The 13,630-nt window shown below is 32.7% G+C and overlaps 1 protein-coding gene across 1 annotated transcript in view; it reads right to left on the reverse strand.

The window, feature by feature from the left end:
• CAMK1D (calcium/calmodulin dependent protein kinase ID) overlaps positions 1–13,630 on the reverse strand; it is a 475,460-nt gene that overhangs the window by 300,375 nt on the left and 161,455 nt on the right. The gene's annotated exons all lie outside the window — the stretch shown is intronic.

Genomic DNA, 13,630 nt, shown 5'->3' on the forward strand with positions numbered 1-13,630 from the left:
AAACATAAAAACAGTAAATTCTCTGAGAAATATAAGACTATAATGACATTGTAAATATTTGTAAGTTCAAATATTAGTAGTGGTTAATTGATTGGCATATGTAGAATACTTCTTTTAAATTTAATCAAGCATCATTTAAACCCTTGCTATAGATCAAGCACTGTGCAAACTACTAGACATACAAAGAAGGGCAAAAAAAATTCCCGTCATTAAGGAGCTCATATTTTAGTGAAAATATTTCACATTTAAGTGAAAAAATAATCGAACCTAAGTTTATACAAGAAAAACTCAGATTTAATAGAATATATTCTCAGAAGGAAAGGCACCAGCAACACCCCTTTCTGGGAAAGAACTGTCTGTAGGAGATAGGATTTTAAGACTTGAAGGAAACCAGGGAAACTAAAAGGAAGAATAAAGAGGAGAGACATGATAGGAATATGTGCCAATAAGTATAAAGAAATAAATTTGGTATTTGGATCAGCCTGTCTTAAATATTTACACTAAACTTTAATGAAGATGAGTAATATAAATATATATGTATATTACATGGGTATGAGTAATAAATAGAAAGATGAGAATGGACCAGATTATAAAGATTTTTTCATGCCAGAGTATTTTATATTTGATCAAAGAAATAATAAGAAATCACTGGAGTTTATTGAGTGGAATAGGGGACACTTTAGAAAAATCATTCTGGCCCCTGAGCAATGATGCTTTTTAATGGGGAAGACTAAAAGAGAAATTGCTCAAATTGAAATTTGTCCAAAGCTCAGAAGGTCAAATGTCATTGCCAAAAGAATCTGGCATTGCTCTCCCAGGCAGAAGAAGCAACAGATCATGCAGATGAAGAAAGGGTTTACAGACTATCATTTCCAAACCTCTCTTTTTACTGATAAAAAATTGGAGAGCCAGAGTGAAAAGAAATGTCCAAGGTGGGTTTTTTTAGTCCCGTGACCTATCTGCTTTCTCTAACTCACCTTATCACCCATCCTGTATTTGAAGGCAAATAACAATAATAGAGTGACAGATATTAGCTCAAATAAGTGGAGAAGCTCTTGAATCACTCCTTTCATAAATCCTTTTAAAGTCTTATCTTTTGTAGTAGCTACCCAATCTTAAAAATTAAAAAAAAAACAAATTTATTGGCATAAATTATCATTGTTAATATAGAATCATGGGAATGTTTTGAAGAAAAGCCTACAGTTCCAGAACACTCATGTTCTTTAAACTGGTGAAAATAAACTCAGAAATAGATTACACCAAAGTAGGTTGCACTAAGTTCAATTTCAGAATAATGGAATCACATGGAAAATATTTTAAATAGCCAATGAATCCAATCTCCTCACTTTCCATACATAACTATATGTATTATCTTTGGGATTCCCCTTTTAACTCTTGCCAATGTTTTCCACTTTTCTCATACTTTGAATCAAAAAAATACACACAATAATTTAATAAAGTTGTAGTTAATGCTAAGTAAAATAGCAAATTACCTCATTTTTCTTACTATATTCTTCATTTCTATTCAATCTTATGCATAAAGAACTATGAGTTCCCCCCTGAAGCAATCAAGTTCTTTAGGTCCAACCAGAGATAAATTAAATCATATACTAAATTGCCTGGATTCCTACAATACTTTAAATAATCCTGTCATCACACTTTATGTGGCTTACTTGCAAACAACAAATTTGTCAAAAATTTCCTCCTCCCACTACTCAATCTATTAAATAAGCAAGTTGGTAGGAGATAGGGAAGTAGAGTTGATTTTTTTTATTTCATTATATTTGGGGAAAGTATAATATTAGAGAAAAAAGATGAATGAAATAACACATCTAATAGAAATCCCAATGTTCTAAGAACTGTAATTTTTAAGTTGTGACAGGATTTATTTGAATTCTGAATTAAACCATTAAAATAGCAACTTAGAATTTACACCTAAGTGAAATCTTCATGAGAAAATATGAGAAAGGTCAAATAAAATAATTTAAAATAATTAAAACATTTTCTGCATCTAAAAAAAGCAGTAAAGTTTTTAAAGACTAGATATTTCTTTCCCTCTAAGGAAAATCTAGGTCTGCCTCTAAATATAAAAGCCAATAAACTCAGTTGGCAATCATCAAACTTTGCTTAGCTATATTTTGTAGAATAAACCATTTATCTCTTTAAGTTAAGACTTATAAAGATCTAAAACTATTGTTATTTCATTCAAAATTCCAAGTCAGGAGGAACAGGGTTCAAATCCTGTTTATGACCTGTGTTATCTTGAGTGACTTAATTATTTGGCTTTTCAAGGTCTCCATTTCATAATCTGTGGAATGGAAAAGTTGATCTACTTCAGGTTATTAACCTGGAATCCACTCACTTTAAAAAAAAAATTACTTTGATAACTGTAGTCAAAATATAGCTCAGTCCCTAATAGGTATTTCATAAATACTAGTTGACTATATTTCAATTCAGTTATGTATAGTATTTTATGTTATATATGAACAATATTATTCTGAGAAATGATTAACAACCTTCTTCACCACAATGCCAGAGAGGCCAAAAAGATTAAGAATCTCTGGTCTGGATAATTCCCAGAATCCTTTCCAATTCTGTATTCTATGAATCTTTGATTCTATTAGTACTTAAATAAGAAGTGGAAATTTGGTAGAAGAGCTAAAGAAAAGGAGCAAGTTCTTTTCTTCTGGAAGAGAAGAATTCTAATTCTTTCACACTGGAGAATAGAATGGCAGACCATTGCAATATCACTAAGAAGACCCAAAAAGAGGTCCAGAAGAGTCAGATATGACTGAAAATGACTAACCAACAAAGATAACTTTTTTCACATCCCAGACATCTGGATAGGTTTATCTTTTGGAGAATTCAATTTCCAGGTCATTCTTCTGCTATTAAAGCTCCAGGGATTCCCTCTTACATCCAGGAAAAAAACATTTATTAGCACTGTGATGGTGGCCAAGCTGTCTGACCTATCTGCCTAAGTTTTTTCATCTTCCCAGTGAGGGTAATGATAGTATTTCCCCTCCTGGGACCAAATGATACAACAAATATAATTCTTTGCAAGTCTTAAAAATGCTCTATAAATACTAGTGATCATCCTCATCCTTACTTACAATCTAACTTCAGCCTCCTTCTCCAGACTTACTGAACATTATTCTACTTCATACTCGTTACATTCCAGCCTAATTGCTGCTTCTAGTATATCACATTCCCTCCATCTTGAACAAACTGTACTTCCACCAAGAATGTTCTCTCCCCCTCCAATTCCCTTTGTTGTTGCTGTTGTTGAATCATTGACTCTCTGAGACCCCATGTACAGTATTCTTGGCAAAGATATTACAGAGGTTTGCAATTTCCTTCTCCAGCTAACTTGACAAACGAGGAAACTGAGGCAAATAGGGTAAAGTGATTTGCCCAGGCTCATATAGCTAATAAGTGTCTGAGGCCATATTTGAATTCAGAAAGATGAGTCTTCCTGATTTCCAGACCAATGCTCTATCACCTAGCTTCTCTAGCTTCTTTCAAAACTCAGTTCAAGTGCTACTTTCTGCAACAAGTCTATTTACTAATACAAAAATTACTAAGTATCTACTTCCAATTTTATATTATAGTTTGTATTAAAGCAGAAGATGATTACTGACTCATCTTCCTGAGTTCAAATCTGTCCTTAGGAACTTAATACTGTGCTACCCTGGGTGGGTCACGCAATCCTATTAGTCTCAGTTTCCTTATCTGTAAAATTATTTTAAAAAGGAACTGACAAACCATACCAACATCTTTACTAAGAAAATTCCATATGGGGTCACAAAAAGTCAGATACAACTGAAAAAACAAAACAAAACTCCAGACTAAGACCAGGACTTGTTATATGCCTCAGCCTAGCCAGGGGAGTGACAAACACTAGCTCTGAAAAACTTCATGTACTTCAGCATTGCCCTGGGCAAATAGGCAATGGTCAAGTATCTCTGATAAAAACTTCATTTCTCAAATGTATAGAAAATTGAGTAATTGTTTAAAAGAATCCAAGCTATTTCCTGGTTGATAAGTGGTCAAAGCATATAAATAGACAATTTCAGGTGAAGAAATCAAATCTATCTGTAGGCATATGAAGTAGTGCTCTAAATTACTTTTTATCACAGAAATTCAAATTAAAATAACTCTAAAGTACCATCTCACACCTATCAGATTAGTTAAGATGACAAAAAATGAAAATGATAAATGTTGAAGAAAATGTGGGAAAATTGGGACAATAATGCATTGTTGGTAGAGAGTTGTAAACCGATCTAACCATTATGGAGAGCAATTTGGAACTATGCTCAAAGGGTACACGAATTATGCATGTCCTTTGACCCTACTGAATCTGCATTCCAAAAACATCAAAAAGGGAAAAGGACTTATATGTACAAACATGTTAATAGCATCCCTTTTCATGGTAGCGAAGAATTTCAAATCAAGGAGCTGCCCATCAACTGGAGAATGGCTCAACAAGTTGTGGTATGTAAATGTAATGCAATACTATTGTGCAATAAAAAATTATGAACAAGCAAATTTCAGAAAAACCTGGAAAGAATTATATGAACTGATACAAAGTCAAATAAGCATAATGATCCAAAACAAGTGTAAAGGACTCATAGAGGAATATGTTGTCCACATCCAGATAAAGAACTGATAGACTCTGAATGCAGATTGAATGATTTTTTTCCACTCACTTAATTCTTATGTTTGTTTTTTTTTTTACTTTGATCTGTGTATTCTTTCACAACTTTGACTAGTGTAGAAATACATTTTACATGATAGCACACGTATAACCTATATCAAATTGCTTACCATTTTAATAATGGGGAGGGAAAGGAAGGAGAGAGAAAAATTTGGAATTCAATATCTTGTAAAAAATGAATGCTAAAAATTACTTTGCTAAAATTATTATTGGGGAAAAATAAACTTTTCTTATTAAAATAATAAAAGAACCTCTAAATAGTTTGCATTTAGTTTTCTGTGTGTGCACATACTATTTCTCATCAATAAATTTCTTTGAGGGCCTGAAATGTTTTGTTTTTGTCATTTCATCTCTAATAACTGGGATAAGCTTTTCAATGGGTAGTAAGTAAACATTAGTTTGCTACTCTTTGATATCATAAGCAGAGGTGATTAATTCAAATCAACCACAAAGTCCCAAATACCATCAAACCAGATTGAAGTATAACCAGGGAATGTTTAACAAAATAAATTAAAAAATATAAAACAACATAGATATTCTTAATTTGTGATTTGCAACATGTGTGTAAATGTATTATTCATCAACATGTCATTACAGGGATCTATTTACTTTCAAATTTGACATTACTGCCATAATGGTACATTATATTGCATACTGGATTAATTTAGTAAAAAATTAACAAAATTTATTACCAAGTTCATATTACTAATGATGCTAATAATGGGGAAGAAATAGCCCTCAACCCTCATTAGGAAGAAAACAAAGAACAAGTTAATGGCATGAAAAGCCCCAAAATTATAGAAAGCTAAACCTGGAGATTTCTTAGAACAAGTAACTTCCTATTATTAATGGTTCTCAACTTTTAACAAAAGTTGTTTGAGAGTATAATTAAAAACATCATTGTCTCTTATTTCTAAAATGTATAGGCAACTAAGTCAAAGTTGGATTAAGAATCATTCCCTAATTAATAAATGGTCAAGGGTTATGAATAGGCAGTTTTCAGAGTAAGAAATGTTAATAGCCATCTGAAAAATAATCAAATTCACTATAATTAGAAATGCACATCAAAATAATACCTTACAACCAGATTTACTAAGATGTAAAAAAGGGACAATGATAAATGCTGGAGAAGCTGTGGAAAAAAATAGATTCACAAACAAAAGGTTAGTGAACCTGTGAATTAGCCCAATCATTCTGCAAAGCAATTTGGAACTGTCCTGAAAGCTATTAAATTGTTTATATCCTTTGACCCAGAAATACTTAGGTCAATACCCCAAATAGATTTTTTAAAAATTGTGATGATAAAGAATAAGAAATTGAGGGCATTCCCACTGATAGGCTGAACAAGTCAAAGAATATGAATTTAATGGACTACTACTACTACAATGTAGTAATGTTGTAAGAAATTATGAAGAGGGTGGTTTCAGAAAAACCTTGGAAGACATATATGAATTGATACAAAGGGAAATGAGAAAAACCAAGAGATAATTAGCACAGTCACAACAATATTGTAAAAATAATCAACTTTGAAAGATTTATTAACTCTGATCAGCACAATGATCCACCAAAATTCCAAAGGATTCATGATGAAGAATGCTATCAAAAAAAAAAAAAAAAAAAAAAAAAAAGAATGCTATCCATTTCTAGATAAAAAAAATCAATGGACTCAGAGTACAGATTGACACTTATCTTCTCTCTTTTTTTTAACAATGCTAATTCACAAACTTGTTTTGTATGATTGTACATATTCACTTCCCGTTATCATGGTCCTCTTCAAGAACAGCAGGTGAGAGGGAGGGGGAGAAAGAAGACTGAAATATCTATAACTAAAAGTAAAATGACAATACAATTTTTATAACCATTTTTCAAGAGGAAGATGGTTTGATTTGAATTTAAATCATACTTTGGAATTAGCTGTTACTAAATGAAATTACAGTTTGTATAATGAAATATTGATCAGAAAATATACCAAAATTTGAAGTTAACCTTAAAACCAAGCACACACAGCTATAGATAGAGAAGTAACCAGTTAAAAAGAAATTATATTTTCCCAGAGAGAACTAATTGGGAAGGGAGAAAGGGGTATAGAAAATGTAACATCCTATTTGTCTTTTTTCCTTTAGTCATCATAGAAAGAAAGAGGCAAGAACTGAGTAAGGCTCTTGGATGAACTAAGATATTCTCAAACAAGAAAAGACCAAAAGAACTGAAGTTATTAGGTTTCTTATTTCAGAGTAAGCTGTTAATGGACAGTTGCTTTTCCCATGCTTTTTAAAAAGAAATTTTAACATGCAAATTAATTGTATTATTTTATTAACTTTATTTTCTGTATTGAGCACAATTAAATTCTATCATTGCATAGTATAAAAATGACCTTTTTTAAACTAACCAGGCAGTAATTCCAAATGTAAAACCATGAAAAGTTTAAAGGACAGGTGAGAATAATTGAAAAATGCAGAGCAGATGCTATTTGGCTTTGAAATTTGCAAAAGTACTTTACAAATATCTTATCTGTTCCTCACAACAACCCAGAGAATTAAGTACTGATATTAGCCCTATTTTATAGTTGAGTAAAGGCAGAGGTTAAATGACATCCAGATTAAGTATCTCAGGCAACATTTAAACTTGGGACTTTCTGGATCAAAGAAGAGCACTCTAACCACTGTGCCCCTAGCTATAATGGAGTAGAATCCTCAAAGATGAGTGAATGGAAGAAGGTAGATTTAACCTATTTAAGAGAACAGTTTAAACTGTTCAGCACACATTCACATATAATTAAAGGGACAATTATATATTATCTTTATTCATTAAAACGAGTCAGACATGGCCTCGATTTGGCAACACAGCGATTTATTTGTGTTTCTGTATGTGCTTGGACAGAGATAGGGCTGGAACTGTGATTTCTCAGATAAAAGGAACTGTCAGGGAGGAAACTCTCTCCATCAATGGAGATGGGTACCTCTTTTACAAGTGAGAGTCTTAGAAAGTTGCCTAAACCACTGAGAAGATAAATGACTTGTTGTAGTCATAAACCAGTTATTTTATGAATTTATGTAAACATCACATTTTACTGAGGCAGTTAGATGAGCACAATAGATTACAGCATTGGACCTAGAGCCAGAAAGACTCTTCTTCTAGAGTTCAGATCCAACCTCAAACATTTCCTAGCTGTGTGACCCTGGACAAAGTCACTGTTTGCCTCAGTTTCCTCATCTGTAAAAGGAGCTAGAGAAGGAAATATTGATAGCCAAGGAGCCAAAATAATTGGCCATTATGTATGATTCAATAAATATTTGAAGTTTATAAATCAATAAATGTTTGTGACACTGACTGACAAAAGCAGAATTCTAACTTTGGGAATTATCAGAAAAGAAATTGCTGTTCTCAGGACATTTATAATTTACAATGGGGGCAACAATACAAATTGATGAAGAATTTCCTAAGTGTCTGCTCAACAGGATCAGTAAATTCAATCTGCATAAAAGCTCACAAAAGTTTTGGTTTTATTTTTGTCTTTATTTTACATGAATTAGCTAGGTTTCTACACTAATCCAATTTAACATGTAATACCAAATTGTCTCTTCACTTTGAGCTGGCCAGACATCATTTCAGCAACTTGAATATTTATTAACTGGCAAATATGGTAGCACCTATGTGCTCTTGGTAGTCATCATTTTTTTCATTTGTGAAATAAGGAAGGTTGGACTAATTGACCTTTAAGGTCCTTCCCAGACTCAAAACTATTCCTAAGTTACTCTAAGTGACTTCAGTTTCCTCATCTATAAAACCTGAATATAGGATTAAATGAACTCTGAGATCCCTTTCAATTCCAAATTCTATGATCCTATATGTCCCGAGGCTTTTCAGAGATGCAAACCTAATTCATAATTAACACAACAGATCTATGCCAAAGAACGAAGCCAGTAGCCTTAAGGGGAAAAAAAGTTTCCTGGCACCACTATAGACTTTGTCCAATAATTCAGTATACAAACTAAGAACATTTATAATTCTCAAGGAAAAGCCTATACAAGCTGGATTTCATCAAAGCTAGTAATCCAAGCAAAACCCTATCAAGTTCTGTTATGTGGATCCTAAGGGAAAATTCCAAACTTAAGAGTCACTTAAATAGAGAAGAGGAGACGCTTATGAATGGATTGTTGAGATGTCTTAGTAGCTTTTTGTTGTTGTTAAGTCATTTTTCAGTCATATCTGATTCTCTGTGTGATCCCATTTGGGATTTTCTTGACAGAAATACTGAAGTGATTTGCCATTTCATTCTCCAGCTCATTTTGCATATGAGAAAACTGAGGCAAAAAAAATTAAGTAACATGGCCAAAGTCATATAGCTAAAGAATGAGGCTGGAGTGTTGCTACTGGGCTTGTAACCCAAAGAGATCTTAAAGAAGGGAAAGGGACCTGTGTGTGCAAGAATGTTTGTGGCAGCCCTCTTTGTGTTGGCAAGAAACTGGAAAGTACATGGATGCCCATCAATTGGAGAATGGCTGAATAAATTGTGGTATATGAATATTATGGAATATTATTGTTCTGTAAGAAATGACCAACAGGATGATTTCAGAAAGGCCTGGAGAGACTTACATGAACTGATGCTGAGTGCAATAAGCAGGACCAGGAGATCATTATATACTTCAACAACAATACTGTATGATGATCAATTCTGATGGATGAGGCCCTCTCCAATAATGAGATGAACCAAATCAGTTCCAACAGAGCAGTAATGAACTGAACCAGCTACACCCAGAGAAAGAACTCTGGGAGATGACTATGAACCATTACATAGAATTTCCAATCCCTCTAATTTTGTCCGCCTGCATTTTGGATTTCCTTCATAGGCTAAATCTACGCTATTTCAAAGTCCAATTCTTTTTGTTCAGCAAAACAACTGTTTGGTTTTATATATATATATATATATATATATATATATATATATATATATATATATATATAGTATTTAATTTATACTCTAACATATTTAACATGTATTGGTCAAGCTGCCATCTGGGAGGGGGAAGGAGGGAATTGTTGTAAAATTACCTATGCAAATATCTGGTAAATAAAAACTATTAGATATGAAAAAAAAAAAAAGAATGAGGCTGGATTTGAATTCAGAAAGATGAATCTTCCTAACCCCAGGCTTGGTCTTCTAGCTATTATGTCACCTAGCAGTCTAGTAGTTAGAACTGAAAAAACTGTAAATAAAGATGTCCCTTTTCCAGAAAAGCATATTATATCAAAATAACAATAATAGCTACCATTTATATAGTATCTCTATATGCTACCCACAGTACTAATCACTTTACAATTTTATTGTATTTAATCTTCACAAAAACCCTTGAGATAGGTGCTATTTATTATCCTCATTTTACAGTTGAGGAAAATGAAGCAGAAAGAGATTAAGTGATTTGGCCAGGATCACACAGCTAGGAAGGTGTTATCACTGTGCCAACTACTTGCCACTTTCTTTAGTGTTATCCAATGAGAAAGCCCAAAAGTTTAAATTTTCTGGTCAGGAAAACAGATTTATAATCAAATGTGATGAATTAAACCATCAAATTTCACCTCTGAGGAACTCTTATTTGAAATAAGTGAGTGAAACTTCCATCAACATGAAAAAACATAAAAATTATTTTCCTGTAACGTCATAAAACATGCCATTTTCAGTTCAAACAGTACATGTGTGTATATGTGTATGTGGGCATATATACGTATATGCTTCTCTAAAGTGTTTACTTTTTTAAAAAATATTTTGTGCTAAAATAAAAATGCATTGTCCTCTTTAAAACAGTCAATTTCTATCAAGCAAAAGAAATTCATGAGATTATTTTTTTCTGTTCACATATGATTTCTCTTTATCTCTGCTCTGTCACAACTGATGGAAATGGAATGTATTTTATTTCATCCCATCTTGATAATAATAATTCCAATTTCTCTCAGTTTGGCTTGTAAATTTTCCTTATCTGGGTAAAATGCACAGTAACCAGAATGTTTATATAGATCTATTAACTACATTTTAAATTCTCTCTTATTCAATATGTTAAACATTTGAAAACATAATTATGGAATTAAATCCTATTCCTTCCTTAAAAAAAAAAAGGCTTGAAATCTGAAAAAAAAAAAAAGGCTCAACATCATTATCCCAGAAGAACAAACAATTTCAGTGATTCTCAAATCATGGTCTCCAGCAATCTCTGGGAATCCCTGAGCCTCTTTCAAGGGATCTGCAAGTCCAAAACTAGTTTCATAATCACTGGAATTTCTAAAAATAAGCAAATATCAATAGAGATAAGACATATTGACAAAAGGTCTTGGGAAAGGGGAGACACCATTAATCATTTTAAGAATGTAAAAAGATCTTGAGACCAAACAGTTTGAGGACCACTAAAGTATTTTGAAAGACAGTTTCCTATCACAAACAATTCATACCAGATAAAGGAGTGGGCTGGGTACAAGGGACATGTTTATTGTTATTTGAGGTCTTTGAGGTAAAGGAAGTTAAGAGGATAAAAATTCCATAAAAATTCTAAATTCAAAGTTGTTTTTCAGGGATGGAAACAATCCTATAACCACTATAACCTAATACAATACCTAGTACATAATAAGGACTTAATAACTTTTTTTTACTGACTATAGTTTCTGATTTCTGTGCAGTTCTGCAAAAGCCCTGAATAATAAAGTGGGCATCAAGAAACTCAAGCCTCTATGAAGGATTCAATATCAAATTGCTACCAAATAGGAAAATAAATAAACAATCTGAGTCCCAGTTCGCTCATCTTTAACGTGAGCTAGATTGAACAAGATGATCTTTTAGGTCCTTCCTAGAGAGTCCATGATCCTTATATGTCACATTAATATAATTTTCAAAGCTGAACTGAATTGTATTTAGTCTTTTTAAAACTATATTTCTTGGTCATTTTAAAATAAGATGATTTTCTTTTCAGTCCTTATTCTCCTAAATAGTATATATACACAGAGATATATTAATAACCTATAAGAGAATTTTCTTTCAGTTCACAGTCCTCAGATACTTATTAGCTGTATGATCATAGGCAAGTAACTTAATTTCCCTGTGCTTCAGTTTCCTCACCTGTAAAATTAAGTGAATGGATTCTAAAATTCCTCCTAGTTCTAAATCTGTGGTATTATAATCTCTATAACCTGAGTGTATTTAAATTTTACCCTTTATATTGTCCCTCATCTATTCATTCTTTCTTTTTTCAAACTGCTCACATATCTCATTATGATTCATTTTCTGATTAATAGGACTAATTTAATCTTCAAATTCAATTCACAAGCTCTTCTATTTCCCAAATAGTCATATTGTGCATTATTGTATGTTGGGCACTTGGAATATAAAAGTAAAAAATGGCAGTCATTGCCTTTAAGGAGCTAACATTTCAGAGGGATATGAGTGACCATTTGGCCATGGCATGGTTCATCACAAAGGCAGCTAATGTGGGTGAATGCATTAGCCACTGTATACTCCTATCACCTTACAGACGTGCCATCCATCTCAGCTCATGAGAAAAAACTGATCTATGAATCCAGGAGCTTCATGGTTAAGCTGTATTGCTGCTCAACTTCTCTGGAACAAGTTGTATCTCTGAATAGAGAAGATTTTTATTAAAGCACAGAAACACATGGCTAGCCCTCCAGAATATCTCTGTCTCTCTTCCGGCAAAACAGATGATCATGATAAGGAACACAGCGATTCTCCCCTTTGATACTGCGCTATGGCTATTGACAGAAGGAATGCTTCTACAATCTGGGATATAATGGGCAAAACTAGACCCAACTGTACATCATAGCACTGGGTTAGGATGATTTGTTAAAAATAGTATTTTATTTTTTGAAAATACATGTACAGTTAGTTCTCGGCATTCCTTTTTGTAAAACTTTATGTTCCAAATATTTCCCTCTCATCTTCCCCTTCCACAAGATAGCAAGCAATATGATAGAGGTTATACATGTATAATCCTTTTAACCATATTTCCATATTTGTCATATTGTGGAAGAAAAATCTTATGAAAACAGAAAATATTATGAGAAAGAAAAAAAAAGCAAGTAAACAAATTACAACCAAAAAAAAGAAATGTGAAAATACTAGGCTCTAATCCACAGTTGTTTCTCTGTATTTGATTGGCGTTTTCTATCCCAAGTCTATTGGAATTGACTTGAATCACCACATTGTTGAAAACACCCAAGTCCATCATAGTTGATCCTTATATAATTTTGTTGTTACTAAGTACAATGTTTTCTTAGTTCTGCTCACTTCACTCATCAATTTATATAAGTCTTTAGAGGCTTTACTGAAATCAGCCTGCTCATCATTTCTTATAGAACAATAATATTCCATTACATTCATATACCATAATTTATTCAGTCATTCCCCAACTGATGGGCATCTACTCAATTTGCAATTCCTTGCCACTACAAACATTTTTGTACATGTGGATCATTTTTCCTCCTTTATAATTTCCTTAGGATATAGACCTAGTAGTAGGTTGGATCAAAGGATTTTTATAGTTTTATAGTCCTTTGGGCATAATTCCCAATTGCTCTCCAGAATGGTTGGATCATTTCACAATTCCACCAACAATGCATCAGTGTCGCAGTTATCCTACATCCCCTCGAACATTTATCATTATTCTTTCCTGTCATCTTAGTCATTCTGAGAAATATTAAGTGGTATGGAGTATGATGATCTGAAGAGTTTTCTGCCCCCAATAACCACTTAATTGGCTAATTACAATATCTAAACTTAATTGGCTAATTACAATATCTAAAATTCTAAGCATTTATAGTCACTAATCAATATGTTAGCAGGATTCAGTCTTCTGATATATCAGAACAACCTCCTTCTGTAACTCTGGGCAAGACATAATCCAAATCTTTAGT

The sequence above is a fragment of the Sminthopsis crassicaudata genome, chromosome 5 (genome assembly GCF_048593235.1).
Source record: "Sminthopsis crassicaudata isolate SCR6 chromosome 5, ASM4859323v1, whole genome shotgun sequence".
NCBI classification, from domain to species: Eukaryota; Metazoa; Chordata; class Mammalia; order Dasyuromorphia; family Dasyuridae; genus Sminthopsis; species Sminthopsis crassicaudata.